Source organism: Lissotriton vulgaris, chromosome 5, assembly GCF_964263255.1.
Source record: "Lissotriton vulgaris chromosome 5, aLisVul1.2, whole genome shotgun sequence".
Lineage (NCBI taxonomy): Eukaryota > Metazoa > Chordata > Amphibia > Caudata > Salamandridae > Lissotriton > Lissotriton vulgaris.
In genome coordinates, this window is record NC_141693.1 from 1,894,960,865 (window position 1) to 1,894,980,235 (window position 19,371).

A 19,371-nucleotide genomic window follows, 5' to 3' on the forward strand; every position below is an offset into this window, starting at 1 on the left:
ATCTATCAGGAATTAACGGAAGACCACACAGGATGTCTCATGCGAGGACATCGGCTGGTTGTCCCTTCCTCTCTGACTGCCCGAGTGATTCAACTGGCCCACAGTGGGCACCAATGAATGGTCAACACCAAGTCAAGGCTACAAACAAAAGTATGGTTTCCCTTAATGGATGAGTTCGTGGAAGCTGCCGTCCGTGAGTGCCACTGGTGCCAAGAGACCGGAGAAACTCATAAGCCTGCACCTGTGATCACTTAGCCGAGGCCACCACGTCCATGGGCGAGTGTCAGCTTTAATTTTGGAAGTCTGCTGGACAGGAAACATACATTTGTGGCCATTGACGACCACTCCAATTATCCGGAAAATAGAGATTGTCAACATGCTGAGTGCTGCCGAAACAATCCCGAAGTTGGAGAAAGAGATAGCAAATAATGGCATCTTTCAAGATCTGAAAAATGATAATGGACTGCCTTTCCAAGGACAAGAGAGAGCTACTTACCTGATCTCCCAGGGTATCAAACTCCGGAGGACCACCCCTCGCTGGCCGCTGGCCAACAGGGAGGTAGAGTGATTCATGCAAACCTTAAACAAGGTAATCCGCTTAGCCCAAGAATGCCATCAGCACATGGAGCTAGCTCTATACGCGTTCTTGGGAAACTACAATCAGACTCCTCACACCACAACTGGTCTGGCTCCAGGGCATCTTTTGATGGGGTGGGTTATCATTGACTCCATCCCGAATCACCCCCCATGGTGCTCAGACCCCCAGACGACCACAGGATAGAATAACACAGACGATGTGTGCATGCTCAAGTCAGCCAGCGCAGGGGAGCTCAGCAGGTGCATCTGGAACGGGGGCGGAAAGTCCTACTCAAAACCGCATGACCAGCAGCAAGTTCAGTCTCCCATATGAAAGACACCCTTGGACTGTTGTCAGTGTGCAAGGCACGCGGGTGATGGCCCAGAGAGGTGGCGAGACCGTATCGCGAAACATCTCACACTTTAAGAAGTTTCACCCATCTGAGATTGCATCTTTGGACCGTGGCGCCGTGAGGTTTAACCGGTCATCTGAAGATGCTCAGCCAGCAGACAATCCATCGGAGGAAGCGGGCAATTCTACTCGACAACCCGTCGGTGCGGACACTGGACTGTTTTTGGACAATGACACCAGTGCGTCAGGAAATGCCGAAGTGCCGGAGAGCCCCACGGGGGCCTAAAGCCTTGTCTCTAGTGAGGAGTCAGATGGAGAACCAAACTGGCGTGGGAGTTCCCATTACCAGCTCCGACGTAACCCTGAGCCGACCTGCAAGCTGAAGGACTACTTCACGTAAGACTGTTCCTCTTGTATTGAACATTGTGATTAGGGTCCAACCCCCACCTGGTTAACCTGAGTCTTGTTGTTTTGAACTTTTGTTTTGGGGAGGAATGTTATGTTTTACCCGTGAGGTAACGGATGCGACCAGCAGGGTGCCCCGATGTGGAGTCTGAGGCAGGGGTGCCTGGGGTCGCACCCCCACTAAGACTTGGCCAGATATATGGTCTTGGTCATGTGATGCATGTTTAATAAAGCAACTACTGCGACGTGACGTCAGTGGACGCACGCATGCGGTAGCCGAAAGAACCACATACCCTGGCTCTCTGTATTTATTGGCAGGCCTGAGGCGATCTTCCACCCTGCTGAGTCCGCACACATACCGGGGCCTCAATTGCAGACACAACAGTGCCCTCCAGCATGGTTTGTGCTTCCTCATCTGGGCTTTGTTCTTCCTGCTTCTCTCTCATCCAGACCCCACCTCAACTGCTATGGTTGGCAGTGGTAGCAAATGCAGTAGTTTTCCTGTTGTAGGTGCTTTGTGCGGGAGGTAGTCATAGGGCAGCTCGCAAAAGCTGGCCCAACTAGGAGAAGATGACACCAGTGTGGCTTGTGGCGTGGAGCCAGCAGAGTGGATTGAGTAGCTCGGGGTGCTGCGTTGCTCCATGGCCAACCTGTTGCCATCGTTTCGACCGCTTCCCAGTGGGCAATTTTTGCACAGGATTGCTGTGCACGAGAATTCCATTGACAATGCACAGGAGCATCGCTAAATTCCAAAATGCATTGGCAATCCTGTTTCGCTTCCTGTTGACAAATGTGGGGTGCCCCTCTGAAGCACTGAGCCCCCGGACTAGGGAGGTCACCCGTTGAGTTGCAGCGCCAGTACAGGCCCGCCCCTTTGCTTCGGTGGACAGAGCAGACGCAAAGGGTTTTGGTGAGTCTATTGAGGGTGAGCCTGGGAGATGGTTGGGTCATGTCCGGCAGGTGCTCGCGTCCGGTGCTGTGAGTCGCAATGAGTCAAGGAGGGGGTGCGCAGGCATTGATGCCATGGATTTAGAAGAAGAAAGTGGGAGATTTTAGAAAAATAATTGGGAGAATGTATTCCCCAATTGGCTTCTGTGAAGCACAGGCAAATGCAGACGGAGACAGCCAAAATAAAGCAATTCTTTGCTTACAAAAATCAGGATTCTCCTGCCTGAATTCGGTTTATAGACATGCATTACGTAGGTGACATCTGAGTGGCTGCGGTCTTTACTAGGTTTATACTACACACTATCAGCTTGAACAGATAACTGAAGAAATGTTGTTTATAATACTGACATGAGTCCAGACTCCATAAAGTGCATTTTTAGAGCACTTCAATTTTCTCTGTGCTGGAGCTCAATCTACAGCCTTGGTGGGCCTGGTTAAAGCATTTGAAGGCCTGAAATGGTGATATTTGAACTTCAGTCAAACGGCTCATCTCAATTCAAACTAGAGAGAAAAACGGCCATCATAGCTCACAGTTTAAAAGTAAAAGGTATGTATTACCCAAGGTATGTATTACCCAAGCATCCTCCTCCCTTTTTTTACACAGTCACAAACGTGACAGCAACTATAGATTTCTGGACATGTTCCAAGCAACAGTAGGCCATAAGTTACCACACTTCTAAACATGCTGGCAATCTTTGTCACAGGGAGTGACATAAAATAAGTAAAATTGAACAGTTCTAATAAGGACAAGGAAGGAGACAGAAGTCTAATTTAAAGCCTGTCCTTGCTCACTTGCTAACTTGTGGAGAAGTGCGGCTCAATGGTTAGAGCGGCAAACCCTGATTCAGAGGTCCGGCCCGGGACCAGGGTTCAATTCCCGCCTCGGCGAGTCTTGGGCTCAATTTCCTCGGACCTGATAATTCTCGCCTCAGTGCCTAATTTAATCATGGGTCCCACGCTGCAACTCTGGGCAATAGCTTGCTTAATCTCCACAATGGCCCCAACAGCGCTAGGATGCCTGGCTTCACCCTGGGGGTGCCCAGGAGTGGACACTTCACAGGGAGTTGCCAGGAAGGGTTCCTCAGCGCTTACAGCGCCTTGATGCCACGTCTGGGGTGATACGTGCGCTATACAAGCAACACTACATTTACAATTATGTGTCAAAGTTAGCACACTTCATGATGTTCTCTGCTACCTAATAACAGGGATAAAAAAATGCAGTAAAAGACGAACAATTACAACTCAAAATAAGTGACTGCCCAGGGACATCATCTGCCTCGTCCTGGATCCTGCTAAGATCAACCCAACCGAACCAACAACAATTAATGGAAACACTACAAACCCACTTAGCCAATTCAGAATCGGGCAGAATACTGCGACATGCATTCTTAAGATAGACAAGCTTTGAAGCACACGAGACATTAATCAGCCAGTCAAAATTATGCAAATATAGGTAGAAACAGACCATAACCCTTTAAAACTTGAAGCACACCAAATCCATGTGTTCCCGAACATAAATACTGCTCAAATATCCAATGTTAAGATAAACACAAACAGACTTAGAGTTAACAACCAGGATCACTTAAGAAGGGAAGTGAAATCCATCAACTAGTGATGAAAATCAAGCCTGTGAAAAGGACGCACTTCCCATATTCCTGCTCCACAAAGAACCAAAACCCTGCATTGTAAGGCAAATTCTGAACAACATATATCGCAAGAATATTTGAAAGCAGTTGCAACAAATTAACTCAAACCCAGATAAACAACCTTGAAAAAGACTTATGTGTTGAAATGTACTCCAAGTTATTAATAATGCCCAAATATGTGAATATGTCTCCAAGCTGGCGCTACAATATTCCTAATTCGGACAATATTGTCAAATTATCAAAGAGTCTCCGAGCCTTGATCCATATAAACCCCATAGACCTAGTATTTATAGAATTCTTATCACCACAAGGGACTGAAACAAATGAGCCAACTTTATTTAGTTGGGTCTCCTCAGACGTAACTTGAGGGTTATTTCAAGAAAATGTATTCAGAATGTGTGAATAAAAATGTCTAAATCTACGGAGAACGTCTACCCATTTCAGCGAGCGCTTCTAATTGAAAATCATTCAGATTTGACAGTTCGGTCTCTATCATCAATCAGGGAGGCCCCACCATCGATCATGAGGAATCCAATAGGAAAAGCTATGACCAATATTAAATATAGGTCTCGGTTTGTACCATCGTCTACAAACAATATTGCAGTATGGATGTCAAAGTACCGAGCAAGTGGCCTACTCAAAAACTATTTGAACTGGCTCCCAGCAGCATTAATTCATCGAACAACGAGCTGAAACATGGATCAAACTCCGAGATCAGCAGCTTTGAAGCTATTACAACTATGCGCCTGGAATGTGGTAGGGTTAATAAAGATGATTGAAGACCACAAGAAGATACTACACTGGAACCAATAATCTATCTTCTTACTGCAAGAGACGTGGACACAACATCCAATCCCTTTAATCTGATACATTGACTTTAATAACTTTGCCTTTAAAGACAAAAAGGACACCAAAGGGTGGACTAGCAATTTATGTCTGGACAGATCGAAATGTGACTGTGACTCATACACAAATAAATCCATCTTGGATCTTAGTAGTAGATACCAAGCGATGGTCATTGGAGCAGCATTTACACCCTAATTATAGCTAACATTTACATTTATCCATCACACAAGGAAAAGCAGGAAATTGTGGGCAACTATATTTGGTAATGATAGACCTCAAAGCAGAACATAATAAAGCTGCCATACGTTTTTGGGGGCCTGTGAGGGGACACAACATAGGACCTCGCCCTGGCCCTTACGGGATAAAGAAACACACGTACCTGAAGTTGCTAGGCATCTGTAGTAACGGAGCCACCCGGCCCGTTCATGTACGCATACACGCACGCATGCACCTCAGGGGCAGGGTAGCCCCTGGGTATAAATAAACGTCCGGAAGACCGCTCGGGGTCTTTGGCCCTAACCAGCAGAGAGTGTCTGTGTCGTCATTACAGTAGTATAGCCAGGCCCAACTACGTGGCATAGGTTTCCCTCCCCTCCTGTGTTCCCGACACTACACTGGTGACGAGGCGGAAAGTCACCCACGCCTCGCCACGCAGCGGTGCCCTACAACTTGACCCCACTGGAGAGCTCGCGCCTGGGCCCTCGGCACTGGTGTCGCCGCGTGCACACACTCTGGTGCACGCCGTCCATCCTGTACCAGGCCGTGGTACATCAGGTGAGCCCGCGCCTCTGCCAGGAGGAGGTCTGCGGCCCGCTGCGCTGCCCGACCCTCCCGCGGCCCCGCCCTCTGTGCGACCGCCTTCGCACCCCCGTGCGCTCGCCCTGCCTAGCCTGCGCACCGGGGGAAAGTCATTGGCCCTCGCGCCCTGCACACACTGATTGCGCTGGAAGCTTCGGCTCGCGCATGCGCACACCTCGCTGGTCTGAAGAGCCCCGCGTTTCCTCACGCATCGGGCAGGCGGCAGCATCGGATCGGGGGGTGTGATCGGCCCTCGGACGTACCTCTGCATCTGCGTGCCTGGAGCCACGCCAGCAGCCCCAGTCCTCAGGGCCCTGCCTGGTATACGTGCAAAGCCACGCCAGCAGCCCCAGTCCTCAGGGCCCTGCCTGGTATACGTGCAACGCCACACCAAGTGGGTCTGCGCCTGCTAGAGGCCCCGCGTTGTTGCGTGTTTATCTAGGTTCCTGATCGATACTGCGACCTTATGCCCCTATTTGGCTATAAATCCATTTATTCCCTATATTGGCATAACCGTTCAAGTGCGATTTTCAGAAAGTCATCTCTGGCCTCACACGAACAGAGCCACATTCCAGCATAGTTCTCTGCCACTTCCTTTGCAACCAATTAGTGCAATGACAGAGCAGAAGTCACTATCTGATATTCCTAGATTAACACTCCGAGTTCTTCAACAAGATAAAAACTCAGCAAACCTGGAAATCCCCGCTTGCTGTGTTTTGATTAGTAATGGAACTCTAATGAGCAACTGATAACTATCACTTCCTAGTGACATCTTTAATTGACGTCTTATGTCCAGCAAACTTGCGTCAAACCCGGCACCTGTCAGGTATAAATATTACCAACGTTGCCTTAAGCAATGAGAGCTGTCGTGCTGTTGTAAGCTGCCGTGCACCCTGTTGTGCATCCCATTACTGCTGCAGGCAGTACGCTGCTGCTGTTGTCCCTTGGTGGTGAAGCTACTGATACCATTATCGCTGCTAAAGCGCGAACGATGGTGCAGTACGCTTAGGAGCTGAACAGCCGTCCCTCTGCGAAGAAGCCCAGCAGATTCCAGCTGCCGCGGACGCTGTCCCCCCTCCTCCTCCCGACGCGCTGAAGAAGAGCCGCTGCATTTCTCCTGCAGAGAAATCCAGCTCCAGCGTTTCCGGTCTGCCCTCGCGGGTGACTGGGATATTGAGTGCCCCCTGAAGGAAATACCAGACTTCCATCATTCTATTCAGAGGTATGGTGTTGACTAAACCCTTAGACGAGAATTCTTGAAGCAAACCTTGGCAAAACCAACTTAACTTAAAGCTACTTACTTACTCCCCTTCCACGTGTTAGGCTTAGGTCAGGCACACTGGGGTAGGTGTAGTTAGAAGCACCAGTTGAGTATTTTAGCCTGATGTATATATGTTTTATTACTTTTAACCATTGTATGGCTAAGAAACCATATCAATGCTTTTACAGTATTATTTCGCAATCCTTATCTTACTGTACGTACTTTTTATAATAACAAGTCTTGCAATTGTGGCAATACATTTCTCTTGTACGAGAAGAAAGACTGTTCAATAAATGTTAACCTTTTATTGACAAACGCCCGTCTCTCTATTCTCTACATCTCGTGAAAGTAAACTGCACTAAACTGACTGAGTGAAATACCTGTCTATTGTTTCACACGACCCTAGAGATTGACTCTTGATCTGAGGAGCAAAGTTGTCATGTTGCACGGTTGTTGGAAAGCTGAATCCCTTCTTGTCTGTGCCAAGGAAGCTGATCACTTCCTATGCAGAGAAGAAAGTTTCCAGTGACCTCTGAGCTAGTTGGTAACACACCCAATTAAGTTTAGCATAGTCAGTGGAGGCCTGGAATATCCGCAGTTCCACGTCAATACTACTGTTTATGTTATTCCAATGCGCAGGGCCTAGTGGGAAACTAGGAACCCGGGGGCAGAACTCCGCATTCCTCACTACGCAGGTCCTGGCCAACATCGCGCCTGGGCCCACAGACCATATACCTGCATCTGTACCACAGGAGAGTAGCCCACTTCACTCCTCGTCTGGGTCCTACATCACAAGCCGTGTCCACGTGCTCGCACTTCAGCGGCCATGAATGTACAGCCTGCAGATGGCGGAGCCATGGCTGCGGCTCCTGCGCAAGCTCAAGCGCCACTACCTACTGGACCTCCTGCCACTGTGCCGCCTCAAGCTGCTGGGACTGCCGCAGGCACTGCAGCTGCTGCTGCGTTAGCCCCCCCCAGACATGGTCTGGCGGCGCCCCTCCCCCCGTTCAGCGAACTCACGGATCCTTTCACAGCCGCTGCAAGATGGCGCCTGTGGATTGGGAGGCTAGACCACTACTTTGTCGGTGTTCGAGAGACCGATGGCAGAGTTAAGCTCTCCTTGCTCATGTGCTACGGTGGCGATGAACTCTACGAGCTCTTCGAGACGTTGCCGGACAGGGGTGGTGACCACAACTACGACGCCGCTGTCAGAGCACTGAACCTATACTTTGACCCCAGGGTGAACCCTGACTATGAATGGTTCAAACTGCGCCAAGCAAGGCAAGGCGAAACGGAATCCATCGACGACTCCTACACACGGCTGCGAAAGCTGGCTCTAGCCTGCGAACTTCCAGACCAGCGCCAGGAGATACGGGCACAACTAATCCAAGGTTGCAGGTCAGTGCAACTCAGACACCTCATCCTCAGGCAACCGCGGATCTCCCTGGATGAAATCCTCGTCCTTGCGATATCGCATGAACTCTCCAACACCAGGGCTGATGAGATGCAGGCGGCCCTCGACCAGCCTGGAGCGGCCGCGAAAGTCCCCCACATCAAAGAAGAGCTCGTGGACGCCATTCGGCGACGGCCGCAATCTCAGAGAGGGATTATCCAGACGACGTCACGCAACTCATGTGGTAACTGCGGCATGGACCATCCCGCCGGGGGAAAGTGCTTTGCAAAAGGCAAAGTCTGCTCCAATTGTGGAAAAATGAACCACTTTGCGAAGATGTGCCGCAGCAGCGGCAACCGTCGCCCCGGATCATGTGGGAAAAGCCCCGCACAGGCTGTGCGACCGCTCTCGCTGGAAGACCCAGGCCCGTGTAGTGACGCCTCCAGATCGGCGTTTCGCCTCGATGACGTTTTCTTCGTCTCCTTCGTTGGAAGAGAAGGTTCGAGAAGAAGGCCACCCCCGATGTGTGAAATTTCCATTGCCGGGTCGCCCGTACAGGCGCTCATCGACACGGGAGCGTCAGTGAATGTGATGGACAGCACTCAATACGAACAACTGTCTCCACGCCCGCCATTGTCACCGTCGAAGGCCAAAATCTATACCTATGACGGTGACGACCCGCTTCCGTTAAGGGGAGTGATCGAAGTGGTAGCTGCCTGCAATGACCAAGAAGTCAAAACAAAGTTCCATGTCACAGGTGGGAGGCGTGGCAAGCTCCTTAGCTGCCACACGGCAGAAGATCTTCAACTGGTGTTCTTTGCACGGCAAGTGCATGAGCTGCACGCGGACGCAATGCTGCGAGAATTCCCGGCTCTGTTTAGAGGGCACGGCTGCCTAAAAGGAAAGACATTCAAATTGCACGTGGATCCCACCGTCAGACCGACGGCCCTTAGACACAGGAGAGTACCGTTTCACCTGCGAAAACCTGAAGAATTAGGCGTTATAAAAAAGGTATCGGGCCCGACGCCATGGGTGTCGCCATTGGTGATAGCCCCAAAACCGAAACAGCCGGGCGCTATACGCCTGTGCGTGGACATGCGCCCACCCAATAAGGCAGTGAAAAGGGAAAGACACCTGACGCCCACAATGGACGACATCGTAGCGGACCTCAACGGTGCCCGCTGGTTCTCGAAGCTGGACCTCAATGCCGGGTATCACCAGCTCGAACTTCACCCGGACAGCCGCAACATCACTACTTTTTCCACTCATGTCGGGCTTCGGAGGTACAAGCGTTTGAGCTTTGGTGTGTCGTCGGCTGCAGAAGTTTTTCAAAACGCTATTAGGGAGACCCTCTCAGGATTACCCGGAGTCATAAATCTGAGCGACAATATCCTCGTCTTCTCCAAGACCCTAGAAGAACACCACACGCACCTCCGAGCCACCTTGCAACACCTAGCTGATCATGGTCTCACTTTGCATCGGGACAAGTGCTCCTTCTACAAGGAGTCCGTGGATTTCTTTGGATACATATTCTCCAGGGAAGGGCTCCAAGTTGATCCGAAGAAGGCCGAAGCCATCCGAGCAGCGCCCAAACCTACATCGGCCATGGAAGTCAGGAGCTTCCTAGGGATGGCCACTTACCGTGGCCGCTTCATCCCTGGCTTGGCGTCCCACTCGGAGCCACTACGCGTCCTCACCAAATCGGGCCAACCGTGGGCATGGTCTGCTAGAGAAGACGAGGCCTTCACGGCGATCAAGAACGAGCTGATAGACGACAAAGTTATGGCCTACTTCAGACCCCACCGGCGCACGGAGGTAGTCGTGGACGCGAGTCCCGTTGGTCTCGGGGCTGTCCTCATGCAGGAAACGGAAGCACATGAGTGGGTACCGACAGCATATGCGAGCAGGGCATTGACGCGACTGAGATGAGGTACGCCCAAATCGAACGTGAGGCGCTAGCCATCAAGTGGGCATGCCAGCACTTTCACCTCTACCTGTATGGCCACGAATTCAAAGTCGTATCAGACCACAAACCCCTAGTGCCTTTGTTCGCAGGAACGGCCAGGCTGGCCCCTCCTCGGATCGAGAGGTGGTACCCAGGAATTTTTATTAAATTCATTTATGCATTGAGAAAAAATTTCTGGGACCAATGAATGGTACCATTCATTGGTCCCCAGGAATTTCTTTCTAGTATTAAATAAGTGCGAAAGACATGATTTTTTCTCTGATAAATGCATAAATGAATTTAATAATTGCATTGCTTTAAGTAATTTTCCTTTTAGCACCATGGTAATATTTCAACTGGTTTGTTTTCCGCTCACTACGGTAACTTGACATTCACTGTTTTTTTCCTTATATTTATATTACATTGTTTACATCTTTACAGAAATTGTAGTGTGCCCTGTATATACTCTGTCCTGATGAAGACCCCGATGTAAGGCAACAAACATACCTACAACTGTAGCGTGGGGTCGAAACGTCGACGGCTACTTTTTTCGTTTTTCAGGTGACACCGCCCGCATTAATTTGGATACTCCTGTGTCAATACAGACTATTCCGAGTATAATGGGATATGTGATGATCCCCCATTGTGGCTCAGGGATCTGAAGCCTCTCAAATATTACTGTATTTCAAATGAAATTAGATATCTAATAAATGTCTACCCTTCACTTTCCTTTTTCTTCACAGCATCACGCTACCTCACTTCCTTCCTTTGGGGCACTGTTATTTACCAAGTGTATTGGTTTACCCATTGTGATTAATTTACAGTGTGTTGATGTTTTTTACATTTTCTTTAAATAAAAACAAACAATGATATAGTGTTTCACAGGGACCCTTCTTTATACACCAGATAGTACCCAGGTCCCATGTGGATTTCATTGGGTACAACCCCCTTCCTTGATACTAATGTCTCAATTCCTAAGCGCATACTGGCAAACGCCACACTCAACCACGCGTTGTGCCCCAGCGCATTTGTTGTTCAAAAAAGTACCAAGAGACTGTGTGCCGACTGCACCAGCATGGTGCCCGCCTAAAATGAACCAAAATGCCACCCAAGACCGACGAAGGCGCACCAATGACAAAGCCAGTCAAGCTCGGAGAGCCCAGACCAGGTCTCTAGTGGTCGGCGACAAGGTAGTCCTCAAAAACAGATACAGGCACTCAAAGTATGACCCTGCATTTGAACCGGAAGTGTGGGAGATCGTAAATGTCCAAGGCACCATGGTATCCGCGACCAGAGGCACGAGAGCTGTAATACGGAATGTGTCATGGTTTAAGCGCGTCTCTCGCGAGAGTGGAAACACCGACTCAACATCCGACGGAGCTGAAGACGTGGATCATGGGCTAGTGGGAAGTGAGTCATCAACGGGCCCACGAGAAGAAGGAACAACTTCGCCCAGACACAAACCGGACAAGGCCACCAGTCCTGAGAACATCTCGAGTGAAGTCCGGAATCCCCCTGAGCGACATGAGGAAATGGAGGACACGGAAAGCCGTCGAAGCCAGAGGTATCAGCTCAGGCCAAATCCAACTCCTAACCAGAGACTGAGAGACTATGCATGGAAGGTGGACTCGCCTAAGTGATCCTCCTGGCCGGGATTGTTGATCCGTGAATTTGGAGGGATGTAGTAACGGAGCCGCCCGTTCACGTACGCATACACGCACGCATGCACCTCAGGGGCGGGGTAGTCCCTGGGTATAAATAAACGGCCCGAAGACCGCTCGGGGTCTTTGGCCCTAACCAGCAGATAGTGTCTGTGTCGTCATTACAGTAGTATAGCCAGGCCCCACTACGTGGCATAGGTTTCCCTCCTCTCCTGTGTTCCCGACACTACAGCATCCAAAGTCAAGGTCTGGGAGGCTAGACACACCCCATCGTCCTCTGCCCACACAGGATCTCGGGCCACAACGGAAGAGGAGGGACTAACCCAGGAAGGACTGGATCGGGGGAGGAGAAAATGGACGAATCACCATCCGATGAGTGTGAGCAGTCGGGTGACAAGCCGAGGACGCCAGGAGAGGTACTGGAAGACGCTGCACTGAAAGACGCTGCACCAAAGGTCGCGGAAGAAAGCCCAGAGCATCGAGAGGAGGAGAACGAAGACGATGAGACGTGGATCGAAGATTGGTGGACCCCACAGGAGGAGGCTGGAGAGCGGCCGTAACTCTGGAGAGTTACGGCAGAGCCGGTAAATCAGTCGGGTTGGGAAGGGAAGGGAGAGGGGTGAACAGGGAGGGGGTGGGATAGTTATAAGGGGGGGGGAGTAAAACGGGCACGAGTGTTATTTTTCTGCATTGTTGGCTGCACTTTGGATCCTGACCCATAGACCCTTAACTCCCGACAACCGGTTAGATACGCTGTTGGCATTTGACTTAAATATACCAATTTACAGAAAATGTGTGCACTCCTTCTACTACCTCCGTTTCTTAGTCACTATAATTTCCCCGTCCCTACAACGTAACTTCTCCAGGCCGCATGAGGCACCGAGTTGGTTGGTGACTGGTTAACCCTAGTACCTGTGTTTAGGAAGGAAACCGAACTGACTGCTCCTTTTTTTTCTTTTCTCTCATGAGCCTCCGGGGGAGAAGCCCTAGCTCCGAGGAAGATCCAAGTGAAGAAGAGACCAAAGAAGACGTCACTCCTGAAGAAAGTCCAAGACCCCAAGAATTTGAGGAATCTTTGCAAACCCTTAGCTCTACCTTAAAAACTGTCAATAAACTGTCATCCTTGGAATCTACATACAGCCTCCTCGTCTGTATATCCGGCCCGCACTCCCACAGGGCCTTAATGCGAACCTGTTTTCTCTGATGCAACAGCCCAAAACTTTATGTGGAGTTTACCCAACCAGTTTGCACTGCCAACCGATAGACGATAAAATCTGAGAAAATATTTTGACAACATACATCTTCACCTGTTTACGAGTAATAAATGGAACAAACCTTGAGGATCAACCTCCCGCACAGGTATACATCTCCATTATTTACTACATGTTAGTAACTCTTTCCTTGTGTAAACACCGTTAATTTTTCAAAATTGATTGTAGTTCGGATATTGACTATTTTTCCAAGTTGACTGGTATCCACCAGGACTATTCTCCAACCTCAAGTTAAGAACCTAATTACTCCCACATACACAGTAAATAAAAAGAGACTGAAATACAATAGTCTGCTGATAAAGGATATCCAGGTGCTTGGCACACTCCTAGAGAACGAACACACCTGCTGGTAATCCTATACAAGATAGGGAGAAATTCATCAAGAAAAGTCTTCCTTTGTATACTAACACCACTTCAAGAGAGCACAATATACTAGTTTGACGAACAATCACTCAAGCCCTGTAATGGAGAGAAAAATAAAGATCAACTGGGAATTACGAGTGATAAAGAAAAGTCCAGAAGATAAGACAAGATTAAAAAAAGAGGTTTGGGCAGTAAAAAAAAGGAAAATTATGATCAATTTGGCCTTAAGCTGTGTACGCAAGCCACAGTAATTATTTGAAGTAATTTTGGAAAACTATCAACCATATAGAAAGAGCTTGCTTCACTGCCAACAACTCTGACATCTTTACATGGGTAAATTACCTCAGCTCTAAATATATTGCAAAGGGGCAAGATACCAGTGTTTTTGCTGAGAGAGAACAAAAACTGTGTCAATCTCCAGAAAAGTTAGTCCTTCCTTAGGAGAGAGATCAACAACAAAAAGTAGTTTCTGCACAGAGCAGAATAACAACGTCTTGATGGCTTATTAAGAAAGACCAAAAAAAAAAAACCTACCTTCTGGTCAACAAAATTAATGCTGATTATATAATCGTATTTACAACAAGGGGTGGTGAGGAACAGAGTCTCTGAATTAAGCAGAAAGCTCTCACCCAGTCAGGAGATCAGGGCTAGATCCAACACCGTTTTTTAGCTCACTGCACCATCCCAGTTTCAGAACCTGGCTGTATGCAAATTAGTCTGTTCCTGTCCCAGTGCATGATGGGAACAGGGCAAACCAAACTACAAAAGCCAATTCTTACACTGGGAAGGAAACAAGCTCCCGGGGACCGGTTTCTGGCATTACAGCCGTCTTCGGCCCGGTTTGCTTGAATCCTGATGGTGCAATGAGCAAGGGTCTCACATCTGAGAATACCCTTCCACGCTTAGGGTGGACAAAAATATTTACAACAAGGGGTGGTGAGGAACAGAGTCTCTGAATTAAGCAGAAAGCTCTCACCCAGTCAAGAGATCAGGGCTAGATCCAACACCGTTTTTTAGCTCACTGCACCATCCCAGTTTCAGAACCTGGCTGTATGCAAATTAGTCTGTTCCTGTCCCAGTGCATGATGGGAACAGGGCAAACCAAACTACAAAAGCCAATTCTTACACTGGGAAGGAAACAAGCTCCCGGGGACCGGTTTCTGGCATTACAGCCGTCTTCGGCCCGGTTTGCTTGAATCCTGATGGTGCAATGAGCAAGGGTCTCACATCTGAGAATACCCTTCCACGCTTAGGGTGGACAAAAATATTTACAACAAGGGGTGGTGAGGAACAGAGTCTCTGAATAATAATAATAACTGAGATAAATAACGGTGATGGATCAAGCCCTGATCTTTGGACTGGGTAAGAGTGGTCTGTTTAACTCAGACACTCTGTTCATCACCACCCCCTTTTTGTAAATCATTTTTGGCCACTATAGGTGTGGCAGGGTATACTCAGACATGAGTCCCTTTCTCACTGCTCCATCAGGATTCAAGCAAGCCGGGCCGAAGAAGGCTGAAATGCCAGAAACCGGTCCCCGGTAGCTTGTCTCCTTTCTGGTGAAGAATTGGCTTGGTAGTTTAGTCTGCCCTGTTCCCATGATGCACTGGGCCAGGGACAGACTGATTTGCATATAGCCAGGTTCTGAGCTGGGATGGGGCAGTGAGATAAATAACGGTGATGGATCAAGCCCTAATCTTTGGACTGGGTAAGAGTGGTCTGTTTAACTCAGACACTCTGTTCATCACCACCCCCTTTTTGTAAATCGTTTTTGGCCACTATAGGTGTGGCAGGGTATACTCAGACATGAGTCCCTTTCTCACTGCTCCATCAGGATTCAAGCAAGCGGGGCCGAAGAAGGCTGAAATGCCAGAAACCGGTCCCCGGTAGCTTGTCTCCTTTCTGGTGAAGAATTGGCTTGGTAGTTTAGTCTGCCCTGTTCCCATGATGCACTGGGCCAGGGACAGACTGATTTGCATATAGCCAGGTTCTGAGCTGGGATGGGGCAGTGAGATAAATAATGGTGATGGATCAAGCCCTGATCTTTGGACTGGGTAAGAGTGGTCTGTTTAACTCAGACACTCTGTTCATCACCACCCCCTTTTTGTAAATCGATTATATAATCGTGTCATGGAAAATAAGCAAATGCCGGACTCCTGGAGGGAGGGCAATCCTACACTCAATATTTACAAGTCCAGTTCAGTAAACTGTCAATGGTAACACATCAATCATCATAACTTCTGTAGAGTACAAATCTTCATAATTCCTTTCCCAACATGTCATGATCAATCATGTGCCAATAAAATGCCCATTGTGTTATGTTAATGTTACCTGAATTTATAAAGCCCAAGCAATTACCCAAAGGTGTCAAGGTGCTGCCACTGTGGAGGACTTCGTGGCACTTCGTTTTTAAGGCTTTTCTAAAATTTAGTAGATTAGGAATGGATGTGGGGTGGATGCTTATTCCATTCCTTGGCTGTGGCGTTGACAAAAAGTCTGCCTCCCCAGTTTGTCTGTTTATACCTCCTGGCCTACCAGTTACCCAGAGCCACTGGACATGAGGTTCCTGCCTGGAAGGTACCACTTGAAAGATTTTTGCAGAAAATCTGGATCAATCCCATAGAGAGCCTTAAGGGCCACACAGAGGGCTTTGAATTGGATCCTTTGCCTGACAGGAAGCCAGTGAAGCTGTTTGATGACAAGGACAACAGAATTGTGTCTGGGTGTCCTAGTAAGGGCTCTGGCTGCCACATTTTGAAATACCTGAAGTTTGTTGAGATGTTCCTGCTTGTTATGGTAAAGCATTGCAGTAATTTATTTTCACCAGTACAAGAGTAGGGATAACTGGGCACAGTCTGGAATGGAGGAAAATATATTTTAAGCAAGCTCAGGACAAAAAAAGTGGATGTAGTGACTGCCTTGATTTGTGGTTCGAGAGTCCGGTTGGTGTCCAAAACCACACCCAGATTTCAGATCTTCTTTACTGAAGCGGGAAGGGAACCCTTTTCTTGAGACCACCTAGCTGGGGCCCATAGAGTCGGGTTATCCTCAAACAAGATGACTTCAGTTTTCCCTGAGTTACGTTTTAGACGATGTTGGCTCATCCAGTGACAAATTGCTAGCATGCAATTATTAAAAGTTACGACGATGTGAAATATGTTTTTGAAGACCTGGCAACCACAATATGAGTGTCATAAGCGTAGGAGGTCAGGTCAAGACCAAAGGAACTCATCATGTTGTGTTTTATCTAGGACCCCGATCAATATTGTGACCTCATGCCCCAATACGGCTATAATCAATACATATCCCTATAATGGCATAGCGATCAGAGCCATATTTCAGTAACTCGTCTCTGCAGTTCATGACAGTCCATGACACTGCAGAAGCCACTTCCTTAGATTCCTAGATAGCACACCGAGTTCTTTGGACATACCAAACCCCCAGCAACCTGGGAAAGCCCCGCTTGCTTTGTTTTGATTTGTGATAGAACTCATGCGAGCACTGTAAGAACGACCAGTTCTTAGTGACATCTTTATTGACGTCTTATGTCCAAAAACTTACGTCAAACTCGGCACCTTTCAGGTATAAATATACCAACGTTGCCTTAAGCAAGCACACAGTGGTGGTGAATACTGGAGCAGATCGGCTGTCCCCTTGCAGAGCACAGCATATGCGAGAAGCTCACGGACGCTGCCCCTCCTCCTTGACGCGCTGAGAAAGACGCTGTCTTTTCTCCTGCCGAGAAAATCAAGCTCCGGCGTTTCCAGCCTACCCTTGCGGGTGACTGGGATATCGGGTCCTAAAGAGGAGATACCAGGCCTTCTGCATTCTATTCCAGAGGTACGGTGCTGACTAAACCCTTAGAGAGAATTCTTGAAACAAACTCTTGGCAAAACCAACTTAACTTAAATTGCTACTTACTCCCTCCCTTGTTTTAGGCTTAGGTGAGGTACACTGCACCAGTTGAGATAGTTAGCCAATGTATATATGAATGTATATGTTTTATTCATTTTAACTATCTTATGGCTAAGAAACCATATCAATGCTTTTACAGTATTATTTCGTAATACTCCTTTTACTGTACGCACTTTTCATAATAACAAGTCTTGCAATTGTGGCAATTCATTTCTCTTGCACGAGAAGGAAAACTGCTCAATAAATAATATCTTTTATTGAAAACGCCCGTCTCTCTATTCTCTGCATTCTGGTGAAAGTAAATCTGCACAACTGACTGAGTGAAATAGCTGTCTGTTGTTTCACACTACTCTAGAGATTGAATCTTATTCTGAGGAGCAAAGTTGTCATGTTTATGCGGTTGTCGGAAGCTGAATCCATTTTTGTCTGAGCCAGGGAAGCTGATCACTTCCTATTCAGTCAAGAAAGTTCCCAGTGACCTCTGAGCTAGCTAGACTGGGTAAGAGTGGTCTGCTTAATTCAGACACTCTGTTCATCACCACCCCCTTTTCTGAATCGTTTTTGGCCTCTATAGGTGTGGCAGGGTATACTCAGACATGAGTCCCTTTCTCACTGCTCCATCAGGATTCAAGCAAGCCGGGCCGAAGACGGCTGAAATGCCAGAAACCGGTCCCCGGTAGCTTGTCTCCTTTCTGGTGAAGAATTGGCTTGGTAGTTTAGTCTGCCCTGTTCCCATGATGCACTGGGCTAGGGACAGACTGATTTGCATATAGCCAGGTTCTGAGCTGGGATGGGGCAGTGAGATAAATAACGGTGATGGATCAAGCCCTGATCTTTGGACTGGGTAAGAGTGGTCTGCTTAATTCAGACACTCTGTTCATCACCACCCCTTTTTTGCATCCTCTGAGCTAGCTGGCGCAAACCTAAATTAAGTCTAACATAGTCAGTAGAGACCTAGAAGACCGCAGTCCTACGTCTACACTGCTGTTTGTTATTCCAATGCGCAGGGCCTATAGGGAAAATAGGAACTACACTACAATCAATGCTGCAGGAAGTTCAACAAATATGTTAAAAACGTGGGGCTTAGGGTGGACCCCTGCGGAACCCCACATTTCAGGCTAAAGATTTCTGATGCAAAGGTATCAAGGGCCTCCATATGTTTCCTTTTTGAAAGAAAGAGTCCTAGAAGTTTGAGAGTGGAGCCCTTGATAACGACAGCCCTGAGATAGTCGATCAAGATCTTGAGGTCGACCGTATCAAAAGCTGCAGATACGTTAAGGATCACCAAAGCTGTACTATCATGGCCATCCACTATAGTTATGATTCCGTTGGTAGTCTTTATCAGGGCTATCTGGTACTCTGACCACGTCTGAAACTGAATTGAGTGGTATCTAGCAACTAATGATCGAAAAAGAATTGGCCCAGTTGCTGATTCAATGATATTTCAATAATCTTGGCAGGTAGGGCTAGGCGAGAGATAGGTCTATATTTTGTTGGTGCCCCATAATTGAGATTGGCTTTTTTTTTTTTGCACAGGAAGGATAGAGGCCTCTTTACAAACCGAAGAAAAGAGTCCAGAAGACAATATAATGTTAAAGATCGTGGTCAAGTATTCTGACACTGTTTCTGCAGCCATGTTAATGATAGAGGGAGGGCATGGGTCCAAGGGAGAGCCTGATTTAGTTGTTTTTATAAGTGACGCTGCTTGCTGTGGAGTAGGAGGGGAGAAATTAGAACAATTTGGATTTTCCGGATTAGGCATATTTAGGGGGAATTGTTCAGACTATTTTTTTTGCGTCTGTCCAATAATTTAGTGTATTTGGACTACTGTATCCATGAAGGGGCGAGCCAAAGTATTACAGAAGTCCTCGAATTTATTGTTAAAGGCACTCCTGGGAAGTGATGCCATACTATCCACAACCTTAAAAATCTCTTTTGGAGAAATTATTGGCATCAGTTATTTTGTGGGGTAAAATATGTCGACTTTGTGT

At 48.0% G+C, this 19,371-nt stretch overlaps 1 protein-coding gene across 1 annotated transcript in view; it reads left to right on the plus strand.

Moving 5' to 3' along the window:
• The window catches only part of LOC147717647 (E3 ubiquitin-protein ligase TRIM17-like), a 34,871-nt gene that overhangs the window by 11,673 nt on the left and 3,827 nt on the right, over positions 1-19,371 (plus strand). The window lies entirely within an intron of this gene.